At 38.7% G+C, this 21,224-nt stretch overlaps 1 protein-coding gene across 2 annotated transcripts in view; it reads right to left on the bottom strand.

Moving 5' to 3' along the window:
• Nucleotides 1-21,224, bottom strand: part of LOC136792066 (acyl-coenzyme A oxidase-like protein) — a 192,979-nt gene that overhangs the window by 5,973 nt on the left and 165,782 nt on the right. The window contains exon 3 of one of the 2 annotated variants that reach the window (XR_010835230.1): nt 8,395-8,483. The exons of the other annotated variant lie outside the window; for it this stretch is intronic. The gene's annotated coding sequence lies outside the window, so the exon portion shown is untranslated. Of the gene's footprint in view, nt 1-8,394; nt 8,484-21,224 lie in introns of those variants that run through there. 2 annotated transcript variants of the gene reach the window in all.

The raw sequence follows: 21,224 nt of genomic DNA, 5'->3' as shown, positions 1-21,224 counted from the left end.
CATTTATTTTTTGCAGCATTTATTCCCGGGCTGTAAGTTTTTTTTTTTTTTTTTTTTTTTGCGGTATGCGGGCCTCTCACTGTTGTGGCCTCTCCCGTTGCGGAGCACAGGCTCCGGACGCACAGGCCCAGCGGCCATGGCTCACGGGCTTAGTTGCTCCGCGGCATGTGGGATCTTCCCGGACCAGGGCACGAACCCGCGTCTCCTGCATCGGCAGGCGGACTCCCAACCACTGCGCCACCAGGGAAGCCCGGGCTGTAAGTTTTTGTTTCTTCCGTTTCTTCTAGGATATCTTTTTCTGCTGGGCAACCTCCTCTTCTGGTTTAGGAACAATCTGTTCTTTTTCAGTAAAGATCACAGGGACAGCTCATGTATGGGTTGATCTGACCATGAGCTCTGTAAGTCCTGTGCCGCATCTTGGGGGCTTTGTTCCCCTGGATGTGACCAGAAAATCTACATCTAAGCCCTTAAGTTCAGCATTACTCTCTGCATTTTTGAGCACGTGCAGTAAAAATTCAGCACTGTTTTTGGGCCACCAACCCTGCGTCTAGCCCTACTGTTTGGCCTGGGCACACCTACCAATTCCACCATTGTAACGAGGAAATGGCAGATGTTGCTTCTTTAAAGTGACATCCTTCAGATACTTGGTGGCTTTTCACATATGCCTACCCTTAATGGCCTGGGCACTTTCACGAGTGTTCTTAAAGTGAACATGAGGATCTGAACCTCTTGACTTGCATGATTTTGTGGGGTTTTCTGGGTCAAGTGAATAGCGAACCATTTTTAGAGGTCACCACAGGCCACTTACCGGAAAAGCCCTCCATTTGCTTTTCTGTCACTTTTATTTTCCCTGAATGCTTAATTCTCATCTGTATTATCTATGTATGACTATTATATATATATATATATATATATATATATATATATAAATATATATAAATAATATTTTTTCAGTTCAAAAATTTCCATTCACTCTTCTTTACAGTTTCAGTTTCTTTGCTGAGACTTTCTATTTTTTATTTGTTTCAAGTGTATTCATCATTGCTGCTCAAAGCATTCTTATGACGGCTGCTTTAAAATCATCAAATAATTCCAACATCTCTGTCATCTCTTGGCATATATTGATTGTCCTTTTTCATTCAGTTTGAGATCTTCCTTGTTCTTGGTCTGATGCCTGTTTTTCAACTGAAGCTTGGACATTTGGGGTATTATGTTTTGAGACTCCAGTTCTTAGTTAAATCTCTGGTTGTACCTGGCCTCCTCTGACAGTGCTTTGACTGCGTCAAGCAGCAAAAGGATATATCTTTCTGGGTGTTATTAAAATCTCTTCCCAAACTCACTCTTGGGTCAGTAACAGAATGTCAGGACACAGGAGAAGAACACAGCTGCTCTTGGCAGGTGACATGGCACTGTTCAGGCTTTTGCTCGACTTGCCAAGGGAGAACGATGGCCGAGTGGCTGCCCCCCTGCACTCTGAGACCCCTTCTGGCTTTGGCTGCCTGGGAGAGTGCAGCCAGGACCAGGGGAAGTTCCACCATCACCTACAGAATGGCCTCCCATGCCTACGCTGACCTCGAGGAAAGGATGACCTGCCTTACAAAAGGGTAGTAAACCCATTGGAAACATTGATTTCATTTGAAAATTTTATTTTATATTTTATTTTTTTGGAAAAACATTGATTTTAAAGAGTGATATTTTGGAGCGTATCTTTCAGGAGGTCTGGGCTGGTTAAAAATAAAAGAATAATACCTGCCCTTATATGTCTCATTACCACATAGATGCTACTCAGATCAGGTACCTCCAATAGCAGAGCTAGATTTTACATGGCTAGCATTTCATGTGCGTGGATGATAGAGCAAAAGGTTTACATGGGCATCTGACCCCCAGATGCCTGGGAAATCAGGGGTGATGGGTTTGCAGAGAATTCTCTCACGAAAGCACACCAGGCAGCCAAGGTGTGGAGTGAGGCTCCACCACTCCCTCATACTGTGACCGTGGGCCAATAGCCTTCCCTGACCTGTTTCCTCATGTGTGAAATGACATCGTGTGTGTGCGTGTCCTAAAGGTGATTTGCAAGAGTGTCCTTCTTGGTACCAATGACTGTAGCTGGTTAAAGCACAGAAGTGGACACTTGTAACCTTACCAAACCAAACCACAGATACACTTGTTATAAGATAGCATTTACACATACTTTTCAAAAGGAATCTCTACGTAGCCCGTCTTTACTTTCTAAGGCATTGTTAGATATTGGGGGGCTATTCACGTAATTTTCTGTCCCTTCTTCTTCAACGGACTTATTTTGGATTAACTAGAAAGTGAGCCAGAAACTTTCAAAGAAGGGGAAGCTTAAAACAATTAATCGACAAATATTTTTAAATCTAAAAGATGAGATGAGGGAATAAGTTGAAGTGATGGGTGAAGTGAGGTTTCCATATTGCTTGTGCCTATAATTTACAGCCTTCACTGCTGCTGGGACATATAACTGAGATTCTGCCAGGTGCCTCTGGCCACCTTTGCCTGCCTTTAGCCTCTGCTGCTATCCCCTGCTAGTGTTGCTCAATCCTAGCCCCCAGCGGACATGTTGTAGATTGGTACCCCCCAGCCTTTGCCAAGGAGTCACCTCTTCCGCGTAGGGTCCATGCTTTCCACGCCCCTTCCCAGGTGGCTGAACACGTAAAGGTACAGAGGGAGCCACTCGGCTGCCTTGATGTGGCAGCATCTCTGCATCTCCAGCATCTTTATAACAACATCGTGCAGTGGCCTATCGGCTATGTGACCCAGGCGTTCTGTGCTCTGCTCCCTGAGATGGCCATTTACTGGATATCTACTGTGTGCCGGGTTACAGACGAGGCCTTTATATCAACCGCCTCCTTTAGTCCTCGTAACAAGTCTGTCAGCTACCAGCCCATTTTACAGATGAGGAAACCAAGGCTTAAAGAGTTTAGGATTTTTGCTCCAAGTCACATACCTCATAACTGGGACAACTAGGGTTTTCATCCAGAGCTTTCTGCTTCCACAGCTTCCATTCTGCCTCCGTCTTTCCCCCAGTGCCTCACTGTTCCCAGTCTCTGGAGGGTACGGGGTGTTGCCCTGAGGAAATGCCTCCACCACTGTAGCAAACATGTGACCTGTGCTATTCTCCCTAAGTCAGAATCAATGCTCCACATGTGTCCAACGTGGAAAGCATGGATCTGACCAGAAGCACTGCCTCAGGCTCCCCAAGAGGACTTAGGACAGCAATGGGTGATGCAAGAGGCCTCTCAGATGTTGCCTCTGAAGGAAGGTGCTGAGGACACTGGCTTCAGAGCTAGCCGCCATGACGTGAAAGGGCCAGTCTGATGCTCTTCCCAAGAAGGACAAGGCTTCAACCCTCCAGAAAACGAGCCAATGAGGCTCAGATACAAGGGTCTTCAAGAAACAACAGATTCCCTACCTGTGGACAGAGGGCCGCTTGCTCTGTGGATTCTCCTCCTACACAGGCCTTCCTGCTCTTCTGGTCCACACCTTAAGTCACCAAACACAAGTCAAATCCCTTCAAAGAGCAACAGGCTGACTGTCAAAGAGTGATGAGTGAAAATCGCATCAATTAAGTAATTACCCTGCAGTTGGTACCACTTGTTGTGAAGACTTCCAACTTCTCTCCCATCCATTCACCTCTCTTGCAGAATTGCCTGCCTCTGTAGACAAACATTGTCTAAAGGGTCAGAATGGTAGGTCTGTAACAGCTAATCTGCCACCTTAGCCCCAAATTCCAGGCTAGTGGTCAACATAAAGAAAAACATACCTGAAACCTTTACGTGGGGCAGAATCGCACACTGTGTGCTGTGCTTCTAGCCCTGTCAATTTACCCAACAACCATGGGAAAGGGGAGCTCTGCTCTGTTTCTATTGACCACTGGCCAGCTCCTCAAGGCGGGGCCAGCCCTTAGCTTCTTGGTCTCAAGAACACATACATTCTCATGGTTGCTATGGCCAGGTTTCATTAGCATGAAATGAAATTCTGTGGTTCTGTTAAATAATCAGGACTCCAGCTTAATATTTTCTCTGCATCAATATTAATTGTATTTCATGCTGATTATTTCTTCATCTGATAAAAATGTTTAGCATAGTCTGAGATGTTAGAATGGAGAAACTGCACTCCTTACCAAACAAAAACAACAACAAAAATGCCTTCATTTAGCCTAACTAGAGAGTTTATTTTGAGGAGAGACAAATTTACCTTCCAAGTGTTTTTCCTATTGCAATGTTTCTCGACCAAAGAGTACATAATTCTGTTCTTTTCTAAGTATTGCTGGCAAAGCCCGTTTTAGTAAAGGAGTAGGACTTTGAATGCTGATGTTGTGACTTCCTTATCTCTAAAATGTCAGAACCAAGTGAGTTTGGCACAGAGTATTTATAAATATTATTATTATTGCGTGTTCTTTACTTAGTAATAAAAAACAATTTTTTTATAACTCTGGCATTTTCTAATACAAAGTCTGCTTAATCATCATTACTTAAATCAAGAACGCTGAGACAGAGGTATCAACTTTAACCACTTAATAAGAACTTCTGACATTTATTCATACTGCTAGTGATTCATAAGAGGAAAAGTTTAAAAAGAAGACAAGTGCATATAGCCTTCCCTTTAGAATACAGGAAACCATATAAAAGTATTGGCAATGGAATTAAAGTAACCACAATGCCGCCCTTGGTAGCATTTTCTACAAAGGCATTTACATGAACCGAGAAAGAATATTAAATTAGGTGGTTAAAGTAAAACTTCACTACTAGCTTCACACGTTTTCATACATGAGATTATGGCATTTTAATCAGCTGATAGTTCAGCCATATAAGTACAGACCCAAAGAAATGTGAACATACCCAAGAAGGAATAATTTTCAGTCAAACTATTTTTTTCAAGAAGCAGAAGCTACACAAACTGCCAGAACTAAATATACAGTAAGAGTCCCAAGTTATTATGGAGAAATTCTGTGTCCATTGGTCCTGGAATTTTGAATTTCATCAACCAAATGATTTCAAAAGCAATTTGGGAGGACTTCTAGTTAAGATGTAAAATGATTCAAGAGAACTTAGCTCCCATGGTAACAACCAGAAGTTGAACCCAAAATTGAATCAAAGATTTCTGAGACTGTGTTCCAACATCCTGCCAACTCAACTGCTGACAGGACCGAAAAGGCAGTATGGGGGTGGGCATGGGGGTTGGGTTAATTAAAGCAGCCCCTGCTCAAGTTGACTCTGGAACCCTAATGATCAGCCCCATACCCTAACCACCAGACAAAAGAAAAGGAAATAAACAAAAGAAAATAAAATCTGTTATACATTGTGTCTGGAGTATAATAAAACGGTGTAAGATCTGCAAAGAAGCAGGAAAATATAACCCCAAATCTAGAGAAAGTACAATTAGTAAAAGCAAACTTACAGATGACCAGTTATTTGAATTAGCAAAATTTTAAAAACAATGATTATAAATGTATTCAAGAATTTATAAGAAAAAAATGGATATAATAGATTAAAATGGGATACTTCATGAGATAAATATGACCTCTAAAAAAGAATGAAAGGAAAATTTTAGAACTGAAAAAAGGACTATTTAAAAATGAAATAGAATAAATGTTTTATTTAAATATTGAAAATACTGTAAAATGAAACAAACCCATTCACGGATGGGTTTAATAGCAGAATGAACATTGCAGAAAAAGATTACTACACTTGAAAACAGATCAGTATTATTCTAAGTGGGGCAGAGAGAAAAAAGAAAAAAAAAAAAAAAATGAAGGGAACATCAGTGCCCTGTGAGATTATATTAGCAACCTAACATACATGCAATTGGAATCCCAGATGTCAGAGAGAATGAGAAAATTCTAGAAGATGTAATAGCTGAAATGTTTCCAAATTTGATATAAAACATCCTCTATATATTCAAGAAATACAATGAACACCAAATAGATAAATTTTAAAACAAACAAAAAAATCCCATACCTAGGTACACCATAGTAAAATTGCTTAAAACAAAAGGTAAGAAAATATTGTAAGCTTAGTCAGAGAAAACTTAATCTCATGCATGGGAAAAATGATAAGAATGATAGCTGAATTCTCACCAGACACAAGGAAAGAAAGAAGACAATAGGAAAACAAATTAATCTAAAATTCAACATACAGTGAAATTGTCCTTTAAAAATGAAGATGAAATTAAAAATTTTAAGATGAGTAAAAACAGGGAGATTTGTTGCCATGAGAGTCTTCTCACTACAAAAAAATTGTCCCCCAATTTTCTTTATTCTCAGAGGGTATTATTACACCAGGTAAAAACTCTCATTGACAATTTTATACAAAATCTCTTTAAAAAAATAGAAGGTGAAGAACATATTTTTCCTCTTATGAAGCCAGCATACCCTGATGCCAAAAGCTAACAAGATCATAACAAGGAACGAAAAGACCAGTATTCCTTATGAACATTGATACAGTAATCTTTAACAAAGTGTTTGCATGTAAAATCATCTATATATAAAATGGACCAGCATCATGGCCAAGTGGGATTCATCCCCAAAATGCAAGACTGGTTTAAAACTAAAAAATCAAAATGCACCTTGGATGATATTAAAACAACAACAACAACAACAACAACAAAACAACAACTAAAAAATAATGTCACTGATTACATTAATGGAATCAAGGAGAAAAATTATATGATCGATATGCAGAAAACAATTGATTCAGAAAAAAGCTTTTGATAAATTACAAAATATTCAAGATAGAAACTCAAAATAGGAGTAAAAGGGAGCTTCTGCAATCTGATAAAGGACAGCTATGAAAAACTTACAGTTAATATCAAAATATAGAAGTCTTTCCCCATAAGACCGAGGAAAAAAGCAAGGATGCCTCATTTCAATCTTTCCTTTCAACACTGACCTTCAGGTCTCAGTCAATGCAACAAAGCAAGAAAAATGCATTAAAAAATACAGATTGGTAAGAAAGAAGTAAAATGTTTTTATTCTCAGATGATATTATTGAGTACTTAGAAAATCTCAGGGAATCTACAAACAAACTACTTGAACTATTAAGTGATTTTAGTGAGCTTATTGTACAAGTCAATGGTCAATGTACAAAAATTCATTGTGTGTGTACTAAATATGGAACATATATGTAACATACATGTAGAAAATGAAAATTTTAAATATACCACTGGCAAGATCTTTAAAACATATTTAAAATTTTTTGAAATTAATTTAGTGAAATATGTTCAAGGATTCTATTACTGAAAAATACAAAACATTGTTGGAGGGAATTAAATAAAATGGAGAGATATACCATGTTCATGAATTGTTGAAATATCAGTTCTCCCCAAACTGATATATAGATTTAATGCAATCACAATCAAAATCATATTTGCCCCTTTTATTTCCCAGGAAATTTATAAGCTAATATTTTAAGTTAAAAATTTTATTTCATTGAATTTTAAAACTTCATCTTCTCAAAAGATACTATTAAGAAAATGAATAAATAGGCTACAGACTGGGAAAAATCCAAGTACCTGTATTTAGAATGTATGACAAACCCTAACAACTTGGTGTTTTTAAAAACAATAACAACAGCACATAGTTTAAAATGGGCAAAAGATTTAAACATAGACACTTGACAAAAGACACGTGAAAAACAAGGAAGCACTCAAAAGGGTGCCCCAAACCATTAAATATCAGGAAAATGAAAATTAATACACAATGAGATATTACTACGTACCCACTGGAATACCTAAATTAAAAAGGTTGACAACACCAAAATGTCAGTGAGGGTGTGGAACAACAGAACTCTTAAACACTGTTAGTAAAGTTGTAAATGGTATAACAACTTCTGGAGAACTGTTTACAGTAGTTTTTTAGACAGTTAAATAAATATCTACTACAACATCCATTAATACCACTTTTAAGTATTTACCAAAAGAAATGAAAACATGTGCAAAAAAAAAATGAACAAAAATGATCCTGGGGCTTCCCCGGTGGCACAGTGGTTGAGAATCCGCCTGCCGATGCAGGAGACACGGGTTCGTGCCCCAGTCCGGGAAGATCCCACATGCCGCGGAGCAACTAAGCCCGTGAGCCATGGCCGCTAGGCCTGCGCGTCCGGAGCCTGTGCTCCGCAACGGGAGAGGCCACAACAGTGAGAGGCCCGCATACCGCAAAAAAAAAAAAAAAAAAAAAAAAAATGATCCTGACAATCTTATTCATAATAATGCCAAATCCGTAACATCCTAAATCCGTAACATCCATCAACAATAGAATAAACAATTTTTTAACACAATCAAACTCATTTAATGTAGAAAAAAATTAAAAGATCTTAAATCTTCAGTAATTTTTTCTTCCTGCAGGTGTGTACAGACAGGACATTGTACCTTAATAACTGTGGAATGATGCAGTTGAGGTCAGCTGGAGGTAACAAGGACAATTTCTGAAGTCAGCCTGCAGGAACTGGACTCATAGCAGAGTTCTAGAGAAGTCAGCATTTGAGAGGGAGAGGGAGTTGGGAGAGTTTGGCAGAGATATATACAATGAAATATTACTCAGAAAATAAAAAGAAGGAATGAATTACTCAACATCTCATAAACATCATGCTGAGCAGAAGATCCAGTCTATCTACTTCCATTCCTATGAAACTCCAGAGCAAACAAACTGAGCAGTGGTGACAAAGACAGAACCTTGGTAGTGAAGGGAAGGTATTAATAGAAAAAGGGCTGAGAGAAATTTCTTAGATGATGGATGGTGTGTGCACTATGCAATCTACCTTTTCATCTGTCAAAACTCACTGAATGGTACCATTATCATTTGTGCATTTCAGTGTATATAAAATAGATCTCACTTTTTTTTTAATTAAGAGAAAAAGAAAGAAAAGCAATTTGGTGATTGCCAACATTTTTTTAAACATCTTTATTGGAGTATAATTGCTTTACAATGTTGTGTTAGTTTCTGCTGTATAACAAAGTGAATCAGCTATATGTATACATATATCCCCATATCCCCTCCCTCTTGCATCTCTCTCCCACCCTCCCTATCCCACCCCTCTAGGTGGTCACAAAGCACCGAGCTGATCTCCCTGTGCTATGCGGCTGCTTCCCACTAGCTACCTATTTTACATTTGGTAATGTATGTATGTCAATGCTACTCTCTCACTTCGTCCCACCTTACACTCCCCCCTCCCCATGTCCTTAAGTCCATTCTCTACGTCTGTGGTCTGTGTCTTTATTCCTGTCCTGCCCCTAGGTTCTTCAGAACGTTTTGTTTTCTTTAGATTCCATATATATGTGTTAGCAGACGGTATATGTTTTTCTCTTTCTGACTTACTTCACTCTGTATGACAGACTCTAGGTCCATCCACCTCACTACAAATAACTCAATTTCGTTTCTTTTTATGGCTGAGTAATATTCCATTGTATATATATGCCACATCTTCTTTATCCATTCATCTGTCGATGGGCACTTAGGTTGCTTTCATGTCCTGGCTATTGTAAATAGTGCTGCAGTGAACATTGTGGTACACGTCTCTTTTTGAATTATGATTTTCTCATGGTATATGCCCAGTAGTGGGATTGCTAGGTTATATGGTAGTTCTATTTTTAGTTTTCTAAGGAACTTCCATACTGTTCTCCGTAGTGGCTGTGTCAATTTACATTCCCACTAACAGTGCAAGAGGGCTCCCTTTCTCCACATCCTCCCCAGCATTTACTGTTTGGAGATTTTTTGATGATGGCCATTCTGACCAGTGTGAGGTGATACCACATTCTAGTTTGGATTTGCGTTTCTCTACTGATTAGTGATGTTGCACATCCTTTCATGTGTTTGATGGCAATATGTATATCTTCCTTGGAGAAATATCTATTTAAATCTTCTGCCCATTTTTGGATTGGGTTGTTTGTTTTTTTGATATTGAGATGCATGAGCTACTTGTATATTTTGGAGATTGAGCCTTTTGTCAGTGCTTGGTTTGCAAATATTTTCTCCCATTCTGCAGATTGTCTTTTTGTCTTGTTTATGGTTTCCTTTGCTGTGCAAAAGCTTTTAAGTTTCATTAGGTCCCATTTGTTTATTTTTGTTTTTATTTCCATTTCTCTAGGAGGTGGGTCAAAAAGGATCTTGCTGTGATTTATGTCAAAGAGTGTTCTTCCTATGTTTCCCACTAAGAGTTTGATAGTGTCTGGCCTTACATTTAGGTCTTTAATCCATTTTGGGTTTATTTTTGTGTATGGTGTCAGGGAGTGTTCTAATTTCATTCTTTTACATGTAGCTGCCCAGTTTTCCCAGCACCACTTATTGAAGAGGCTGTCTTTTCTCCATTTTATATTCTTGCCTCCTTTATCAAAGATAAGATGACCAGATGTGTGTAGGGTTATCTCTGGGCTTTCTATCCTGTTCCATTGATCTATATTTCTGTTTTTGTGCCAGTACCATACTGTCTTGATTACTGTAGCTTTGCAGTATAGTCTGAAGTCAGGGAGCCTAATTGCTCCAGCTCCATTTTCCTTTCTCAAGATTGCTTTGGCTATTCGGGGTCTTTTGGGTTTCCATACAAATTGCAAAATTTTTTGTTCTAGTTCTGTAAAAAATGCCAGTGGTAATTTGATAGGGATTGCATTGAATCTGCAGATTGCTTTGGGTAGTATAGTCATTTTCACAATGTTGATCTTCCAATCCAAGAACATGGTATATCTCTCCATCTGTCTGTATCATCTTTAATTTCTTTCATCAGTGTCTTATAATTTTCTGCATACAGATCTTTTATCTCCTTAGGTAGGTTTATTCCTAAGTATTTTATTCTTTTTGTTGCAGTGGTAAATGGGAGTGTTTCCTTAAATTCTCTTTCAGATTTTTCATCATCAGCGTAGAGGAATGCAAGAGATTTCTGTGCATTAATTTTGTATCATGCTACCTTACCATATTCATTGATTAGCTCTAGTAGTTTGCTGGTAGCATCTTTAGGATTCTCTATGCATAGTATCATGTCGTCTGCAAACAGTGACAAGCTTTATTTCTTTTTTTCTTATTTGGATCCCTTTTATTTCTTTTTCTTCTCTGATTGCTGAGGCTAAAACTCCCAAAACTATGTTGAATAACAGTGGCGAGAGTGGGCATCCTTGTTTTGTTCCTGATTTTAGAGGAAATGGTTTCAGTTTTTCACCATTGAGAACGGTGTCGGCTGTGGGTTTGTCATATATGGCCTTTATTATGTTGAGGCAAGTTCCCTCTATGCCTACTTTCTGGAGAGTTTTTATCATAAATAGGTGTTGAAATATGTCAAAAGCTTTTTTTGCATCCTTTGAGATGATCATATGGTTTTTATCCTTCAGTCTGTTAATAGGGTGTATCACATTGATTGATTTGCATATATTGAAGAATCCTTGCATTCCTGAGATAAAGCCCACTTGATCATGGTGTATGATCATTCTAATGTGCTGTTGGGGTCTGTTTGCTAGTATTTTGTTGAGGATTTTTGTATCCATGTTTATCAGTGATATTGGTCTGTAGTTTTCTTTTTGTGTGACATCTTTGTCTGGTTTTGGTATCAGGGTGATGGTGGCCTCACAGAATGAGTTTGGGAATGCTTCTCCCTCTGCTGTATTTTGGAAGAGTTTGAGAAATTTGTTAGCTCTTCTCTAAATGTTTGATAGAATTCGGCTGTGAAGCCATCTGGTCCTGGGTTTTATTTGTTGGAAGACTTTTAATCACAGTTTCAATTTAAGTGCTTGTGATTGGTCTGTTCATATTTTCTATTTCTTCCTGGTTCAGTCTCAGAATGTTGTGCTTTTCTAAGAATTTGTCTATTTCTTCCAGGTTGTCCATTTTATTGGCATATAGTTACTTGTAGTAATCTCTCATGATATTTTGTATTTCTGCAGTGTCAGTTGTTATCTCTCCTTTTTCATTTCTAATTCTATTGATTTGAGTCTTCTCCCTTTTTTTCTTGATGAGTCTGGCTAGTGGTTTATCAATTTTGTCTATCTTCTCAAAGAACCAGCTTTTAGTTTTATTGATCTTTCCTATCATTTCCTTCATTTCTTTTTCATTTATTTCTGATCTGATCTTTATGATTTCTTTCCTTCTGCTAACTTTGGGGGTTTTTTGTTCTTCTTTCTCTTATTACTTTAGGTGTAAGGTTAGGTTGTTTATTTGAGATTTTTCTTGTTTCTTGAGGTAGCATTGTATTGCTATAAACTTCCCTCTTAGACCCGCTTTTGCTGCATCCCATAGGTTTTGGGTCATCGTGTTTTCATTGTCATTTGTTTCTAGGTATTTTTTGATTTCCTCTGATTTCTTCAGTGATCTCTTGGTTATTTAGTAGCATACTGTTTAGCCCCCATGTTTTTGTATTTTTTACAGACTTTTTCCTGTAACTGATATCTAGTCTCATAGTGTTGTGGTTGGAAAAGATACTTGATATGATTTCAATTTTCTTAAATTTACCAAGGCTAGATTTGTGACCCAAGATATGATCATGCTTGAGAATGTTCCATGAGTACTTGAGAAGAAAGTGTATTCTGCTGTTTTTGGATGGAATGTCCTCTAAATATCAATGAAGTCCATCTTGTTTAATATGTCATTTAATGTTTGTGTTTCCTTATTCATTTTCATTTTGGAAGATCTGTCCATTGGTGAAAGTGGGGTGCTATAGTCCCCTACCATGATTTTGTTACTGTTGATTTCCCCTTTTATGGCTGTTAGCATTTGCCTTATGTATTGAGGTGCTCCTATGTTGGAAGCATAAATATTTACAATTGTTATATCCTCTTCTTGGGTTGATCCCTTGGTCATTATGTACTGTCCTTCTCTGTCTCTTGTAATAGTCTTTATTTTTAAGTCTATTTTGTCTGATATGAGAATTGCTACTCCAGCTTTCTTTTGATTTCCACTTGCATGGAATATCTATTTTCCATCCCTTCACTTTCAGTTTGTATGTGTCCCTAGGTCTGAAGTGGGTCTCTTGTAGACAGCATATATACGGATCTTGTTTTTGTATCCATTCAGCCAGTCTGTGTGTTTTGGTTGGAGCATTTACATTTAAGGTAATTATCAATATGTATGTTCCTATTACCGTTTTCTTAATTGTTTTGGGTTTATTTCTGTAGGTCTTTTCCTTGTCTTATGTTTCCTGCCTAGAGAAATTCCTTTAGCATTTGTTTTAAAGCTGGTTTGGTGGTGCTGAATTCTCTTAGCTTTTGCTTGTCTATAAAGGTTTTAATTTCTCTGTCAAATCTCAATGAGATCTTCGCTGGGTAGAGTAATCTTGGTTGTAGGTTTTTCCCCTTCATCACTTTAAATATTTCCTGCCACTCCCTTCTGGCTTGCAGAGTTTCTGCTGAAAGATCAGCTGTTAACCTTATGGAGATTCCCTTGTATGTTATTAGTTGCTTTTCCCTTGTGCTTTTAATATTTTTTCTTTGTATTTAATTTTGGATAGTTTGATTAATATGTTTCTTTTTTTTTTTTTTGCAGTATGTGGGCCTCTCACTGTTGTGGCCTCTCCCGTTGCGGAGCACAGGCTCCGGACGCACAGGCTCAGCGGCCATGGCTCACGGGCTTAGTTGCTCCGCGGCATGTGGGATCTTCCCGGACCAGGGCACGAACCCGTGTCTCCTGCATCGGCAGGCGGATTCTCAACCACTGCGCCACCAGGGAAGCCCGATTAATATGTTTCTTGGTGTGTTTCTCCTTGGATTTATCCTGTATGGGACTGTCTGTGCTTCCTGGACTTGACTGACTATTTTCTTTCCCATGTTAGGAAAGTTTTCAACTATAATCTCTTCAAATATTTTCTCAGACCCTTTATTTTTACTCTTCCTCTTCTAGGACCCCTATAATTCGAATGTTGGTGCATTTAATGTTGTCCCAGAGGTCTCTGAGACTGTCCACAATTCTTTTCATTCTTTTTTCTTTATTCTGCTTTGCAGTAGTTATTTCCACTATTTTATCTTCCAGGTCACTTATCCGTTCTTCTGCCTCAGTTATTCTTCTATTGATTCCTTCTAGAAAATTTTAAATTTCATTTATTGTGTTGTTCATCAGTTTGTTTGCTCTTCAGTTTTTCTAGGTCGTTGTTAAACTTTTCTTGTATTTTCTCCATTCTGTTTCCAAGATTTTGGATCATCTTTATTATCACTACTCTGAATTCTCTTTCAGGTAGACTGCCTATTTCCTCTTCATTTGTTTGGCCTGGTCAGCTTTTACCTTGCTCTTTCATCTCCTGTGTATTTCTCTGTCTTCTCGTTTTGCTTAACTTACTGTGTTTGGGGTCTCCTTTTCGCAGGCTGCAGGTTCGTACTTCCTGTTGTTTTTGGTGTCTTCCCACAGTGGGTGAGGTTGGTTCAGTGGCTTGTGTAAGTTTCCTGGTGGAGGGGACTGGTGCCTGTGTTCTGGTGGGTGGGGCTGGATCTTGTCTTTCTGGTGGGCAGGGCTGCGTCCGGTGGTGAGTTTTGGGGTGCCTGTGAAGTTACTATGATTTTCTGCTAATGGGTTGGTTTGTGTTCCTGTCTTGCTAGTTGTTTGGCATGGGGCATCCAGCATTGGAGCTTGCTTGCCATTGGGTGGAGCTGGGTCTTAGCAATGAGATGTAGATCTTGCCAGTTGATGTTACATGGGGCCAGGACGTCTCTGGTGGTCCAATGTCCTGAAGTCAGCTCTCCCACCGCAGAGACTCAGGCCTGACACACAGCCAGAGCACCAAGACCCTGTCATCCACACGGCTGCTAGTGTTGGAGGGTCTCCTGCAGAGGCGGGGTGCAGCGCTGGCTCACCATGGGGACAAGGACACTGGCAGCAGACGTTCTGGAAAGTACTCCTTGCTGTGAGCCCTCCTGGAGTCCCAACATTTTTCTTTTTTTTAGTCAAGTAAGGATAACAAAACAAAAGCACTACTTACCATTATTGTTTATTTAAATGATAACTTTCGGCACCTAAAAAGTAGGATGATCATAATAATTTAATTTTGAAGTGAAAAATTATTTTTCATTATGAAAAACTCAACATATTTTGTTTCCCACATTTTGCCATAGAAAGGTCCCCAAATTCCCTGCTTGGGCCTATGGGAATGAGGAATCAGTAAATCAGTTTCTCAGGCCAGCAAGGACTGTAAAGGATCCTCCAAATAAAGTCAAGTATTGCCACTGGATGAAATAGTTGCAGGCAGACTTTTAGATGGAACAACAACTGGAAGGTCCAGGGAGACTACTGATCTGGGTTCAGATGAACTCACAAAACTCTCCAGAAAGCATCTGACCAAGATATCATTTTCTCTTCTCAAAAATCATAGTCAGGGACTTCCCTGGTAGCTCAGTGGTTAAAAATCTGCTTGCCAACACAGGGGACATTGGTTCAAGCCCTGATCCAGGAAGATCCAAAAAGCCAAGGAGCAACTATGCCCGTGTGCCGTAACTACTGAGCATGCACTCTACAGCCAGCAAGGCACAACTACTGATCCCGTGTCACAACTACTGAACCCCCCGCACCTACAGCCTGTGCTCCACATCAAGAGAAGCCACCACAATAAGAAGCCTGTTTACCACAGCAAAGAGTAGCCCCCACTCACCACAACTAGAGAAAGCCCGCTCACAGGAATGAAGACCCAACGCAGCCGAAAATAAATAGATAGATAAATAAATAAATAAATAAATTTATAAAAAGAAATCATAGTCAAAGGTCACTTCTGGAGGATGGATGTACTTTTCCCTACTCTCCCACTAAGCACAACTAAAAACCCTGAACACAAAATATAAAACAAAGATAGGAAGACTCTGAAAGGTGAAGAGAAGACCAACTGTCTAGGGACTTTGGAACCTCAGGAACAACACAGCGTTGAATTCCCTGGGTTTTCTTTTGACCTCATACATCCCACATTCAGAGCTAAAGAAACTGGCAACCCAGGAACGTCAACAGATGCAGACAAAAATCTCAAAAAAAGCCTGCTTTTTCTCCCAAAGGACCAGGAAAGACAGAAAACTTTTAGACAATAACAGATCTACTCCAGCCAAACACCACAGAAAAACTGTGTCCCCCACTACCCATGTCTCTCAAGGCTGAGTGAGCTTCTTTGTCTTCCACCCTCATAGGCTGTAATGAGGTTCACCCCCCCCATGGTGACAATGGAGACCACATGGGGAACCTGGACTTCCACCTCCACCTGGAAGTAGCAATGTACCCCTTCTTCTTCTAGACAGGATGCTGTCAGAGGAGGCCTAGTGAGAGTCGACTTAACCATCCCATGGTGGTAGCAAAGACACTGTCAGTGTCATTGGAAGTCCTGTGGGGAGAGCAATGAGGCTCTCCTACCCCTCCCCACCAAGCTGATAACTGAAACTTCTGCCCCCACCCCACAGTAACAAGGACAGACCCCCTCGCCCCCGCCAACCTTGCATATCAGCAGAGGCTAAATGGAGAATATGGACTTCCATCCCTATAAGCCAGTAATGAGGTGGTGTGCCTTTTCCACCACTGGAGCACTGTCAGAGGAATCCAGCTAAAACAGAAGATGTAAACAAGATCCAAAGTCTCATTACATAATACCCAAAATGTCCAGACCTCAATCAGAAGTCAAACTGAATGAAAAAGACAAGCAATAGATGCCAACACTGAAATTACAGAAATGTTAGAATTATTGGACACAGATTTTTAAAGCAGCCACCATAAAAATGCCTCAGTAAGTAATTATGACCATGCTTTAAACAAATGAAAAAAATAGAAAATCTCAGCAAAGAAGTAGAAAAAGAAGAACAAACAAAGCCCAAAGGCAGTAGGAGTGAAATAATAGAGATATAAAGATGGGAGAGAAAATAAATAAAATAGAGACAAAAAACAATAGAAAAGATCAATGAAACCAAGAACTGGTTCTTTGAAAAGATAAATAATATTGATAAACCTTTAGCCAAGCTCATCAAGAAGAAAAGAGAGAGAACCCAAATAAACAAAACAAGACATGAAAGAAAATAAAAACTGATATCACGGACATACAAAAAATCATAAGAGAATGCTACAGTTATATGCCAACAAATTGGACAACCTAGAAGAAATGGACAAATTTCTAGAAACATACAAGCTTGCAAGACTGAATCAGGAAGACAGACAATCTGAACAGACCAATCACTAGTATGGAAGTTGAATTTTTAATTTTAAAAAAGGGGGGAGTGGCTTTCCTGGTGGCGCAGTGGTTAAATAATCTGCTTGCCAATGTAGGGGACTCCAGTTCAATCCCTGGTCTGGGAAGATCGCACATGCCATGGAGCAGCTAAGCCCGTGGGCCACAACTACTGAAGCCTGCAATCTGGAGCTCACAAGCCACAACTACTGAGCCTATGTGCCACAACTACTGAAGCCTGTGTGCCTAGAGCCCATGCTCTGCAACAAGGGAGGCCACCACAATGAGAGGCCCATGCACTGTAACGAGGAGTAGCCCCTGCTCACCGCAACTAGAGAAAGCCTGCATGCAGCAACAAAGACCCAAGGCAGCCAAAAATAAATAAATAAATAAATAATAAATTTATTAAAAAAAAAAAAACTCTCAGCAAACAAAAGTCCAGGACCACATGGCTTCACAGGGGAATTCTAACAACATATAAAGAAGAGCTAATACCTATCCTCAAACCATTACAAAAAATTGAAAAGGATGGAACACACCCAAATTCATTCTATGAGGCCACCATTACACTGATATCAAAACCAGATAGACACTACAAAAAGAATTACAGGTCAATATCTATCATGAATATAGATGCAAAAATCCTCAACAAAGTATTAGCAAATCAAATTCAACAATATGTAAAAAGGATACTACACTATGATCAAGTGGGATTTATTCCAGGGATACAAGGATGGTGCAATACCCGCATATTAATTAATGTGAAACATCACATTAACAAAAGGAAGGAAAAAAATCTTCAATAGATGCAGAAAAAGCATTTGACAAAATTCAACATCCATTCATGATAAAAACTCTCATCAAAGTTGGTGATACTATACATAGAAAACCTTAAAGTCTCCACTAAAAACTATTAGAACTAAAAAATGAATTCAGCAAAGTTGCAGGATACAAGATGAATATACAGAAATCTGTTGATTTTCTATACACTGATAATGAACTAACAGAAAGAGAAATTAAAGAAACAATCCCATTTACAATCACATCAAAAAGAATAAAATACCTGAGAATAAACTTAACCAAGAAGATAAAATATGTATACTCTGAAAACTATAGAATATTGATGATGGAATTTGAAAATGATAAAAAGAAATGGAAAGATATCTGAGTTCTTGGATTAGAAGAATTAATATCATAAAATTTCCATACTACCCAAAGCAATCTATGGATTTAATTCAATCCTTATCGAAATAATCATAACATTTTTCACTAAACTAGAATAAATAATCCTAAAATTTATATCAGACCACAAAAGACCCCAAATTTCCAAAGCAATCTTGAGGGAAAAAAAAACAAAACACAGAGCTGGAGGTATCATGCTCCCTGACTTCAGACTGTACTATGAAGCTACAGTAATCAAAAAAGCACAGTACTGGCACAAAGCAGACAGATCAATGAACAGAACAGAGAGCCCAGAAATAAACCCATATATTTATGGTCAATTAATCTATGACAAAGAAGGTAAGAATATACAATGGAGAAAAGACAGTCTCTTCAATAAGTTGTGCTTTTTATGGCTGAGTAATATTCCATTGTATCTATGTGCCACATCTTCTTTATCCATTCATCCGATGATGGACACTTAGGTTGCTTCCATGTCCTGGCTATTGTAAATAGAGCTGCAATGAACATTTTCATACATGACTCTTTTTGAATTACGGTTTTCTCAGGGTATGCCCAGTAGTGGGATTGCTGGGTTGTATGGTAGTTCTATTTGTAGTTTTTTAAGGAACCTCTATACTGTTCTCCATAGTGGCTGTATCAATTTACATTCCCACCAACAGTGCAAGAGTGTTCCCTTTTCTCCACACCCTCTCCATCATGTATTGTTTGAAGATTTTTTGATGATGGCCATTCTGACCTGTGTGAGATGATATCTCATTGTAGTTCTGATTTGCATTTCTCTAATGATTAATGATGTTGAGCATTCTTTCATGTGTTTGTTGGCAATCTGTATATCTTCTTTGGAGAAATGTCTATTTAGGTCTTCTGCCCATTTTTGGATTGGGTTGTTTTTTTTTTTTTGTTATTGAGCTGCATGAGCTGCTTGTAAATCTTGGAGATTAATCCTTTGTCAGTTGCTTCATTTGCAAATATTTTCTCCCATTCTGAGGGTTGTCTTTTGGTCTTGTTTATGGTTTCCTTCACTATGCAAAAGCTTTTAAGTTTCATTAGGTCCCATTTGTTTATTTTTGTTTTTATTTCCATTTCTCTAGGAGGTGGGTCAAAAAGGATCTTGCTGTGATTTATGTCATAGAGTGTTCTGCCTATGTTTTCCTCTAAGAGTTTGATAGTGTCTGGCCTTACATTTAGGTCTTTAACCCATTTTGAGTTTATTTTTGTGTATGGTTTTAGGGAATGTTCTAATTTCATACTTTTACATGTACCTGTCCAGTTTTCCCAGCACCACTTATTGAAGAGGCTGTCTTTTCTCCACTGTATATTCTTGCCTCCTTTATCAAAGATAGGGTGACCATATGTGCATGGGTTTACCTCTGGGCTTTCTATCCTGTTCCATTGATCTATATTTCTGTTTTTGTGCCAGTACCATACTGTCTTAATTATTGTAGCTTTGTAGTATAGTCTGAAGTCAGGGAGCCTGAAATTGACATATTTGTAGTGAGGTGGATGGATGGACCTAGGGTCTGTCATACACAGTGAAGTAAGTCAGAAAGAGAAAAACAAACACCGTATGCTAACACATATATATGGAATCTAAAAAAAAAAAAAAGAAAAGGTACGAAGAACCTGAGGGTAAGACAGGAATGAAGATGCAGACCTACTGGAGAGTGGACTTGGGGATGTGGGGAGGGGGAAGGGTGGGCTGTGAGAGAGTGGGAGGGTGGGATGGACATATATACACTACCAAACGTGGAATAGATAGCTAGTGGGGGGCAGCCACATAGCACAGGGAGATACAGCTTGTGACCACCTGGAGGGGTGGGATGGGGAGCGTGGGAGGGAGGGAGACAGGAGAGGGAAGAGATATGGGAACATATGTGTGTGTGTGGCTGATTCACTTTGTTGTGGAGCGGAAACTGACACACCGTTGTAGAGCAATTATACTCCAATAAAGATGTTAAAAAAGGACACATTCAAATACAAATTATTTATACACCTAGCAATGACAGAGACAAAGCTATTTCACTTTTTTAAATGTGTTGTTAATATCTTTCTCAGCAACTTCCAGAATTACCTCATAATCTTGAGTGAATGTAAATTTCATTAAAAAATGAAAGTTGACAATCAAAAAAAAAAAAAAGCAGTGCTGGGATAACTGGACAGCTACATGTAAAAGAATGAGATTAGAGCATATCCTCACACCATATACAAAAATAAACTCAAATGAATTAAAAACCTAAATGTAAGACCTGAAACCACAAAACTTCTAGAGGTAGAATACTCTTTGACACAAATTGTAGCAATATTTTTTTGGATCTGTCTCCTAAGGCAAAATAAATAAAAGCCAAAATAAGCAAATGGGACCTAATTAACCTTAAGAGTTTTGCACAGTAAAGGAAACCATCAACAAAATGAAAAGGAAACCTACTGAATGGGAGAAAATATTTGCAAATAATATGATGGACAAGGGGTTAATATTCAACATATATGAACAGCTCACACAACTCAATATCAAAAAACAAAGAAACTAAAAAATGGACAGAAGACCTGAATAGACATTTTTCCAAAGAAGATATACAGACGGTCCACGGGCACATGAAAATATGCGCAACATCACTAGTCATCAGAGAAATGCAAATCAAAAACATAATGAGATAGCAACTCACACCTGTTAAAATGGCTATCATCAAAAAGTCTACGAATAACAAACGCTGACAAGGATGTGAAGAAAAGGGAAACCTAGTATGCTGTTGGTGGAATTGTGAATTGGTGCAGCCACTATGGAAAATAGTACAGAGGTTCCTCAAAAAACTAAAAATAGAACTACCATATGATCCAGCAATCCCACTGCTGGGTATATATCTGAAGAAAATGAAAACATTAATTTGAAAAGATTATGCACCTCAATGTTCATAGCAGCATTATTTATAATAG

Source organism: Kogia breviceps, chromosome 11 (genome assembly GCF_026419965.1).
Source record: "Kogia breviceps isolate mKogBre1 chromosome 11, mKogBre1 haplotype 1, whole genome shotgun sequence".
Taxonomy (NCBI): domain Eukaryota; kingdom Metazoa; phylum Chordata; class Mammalia; order Artiodactyla; family Physeteridae; genus Kogia; species Kogia breviceps.
The sequence above is the reverse complement of the archived record's forward strand: the minus strand, read 5'-3'. Positions and strand labels throughout refer to the sequence as shown.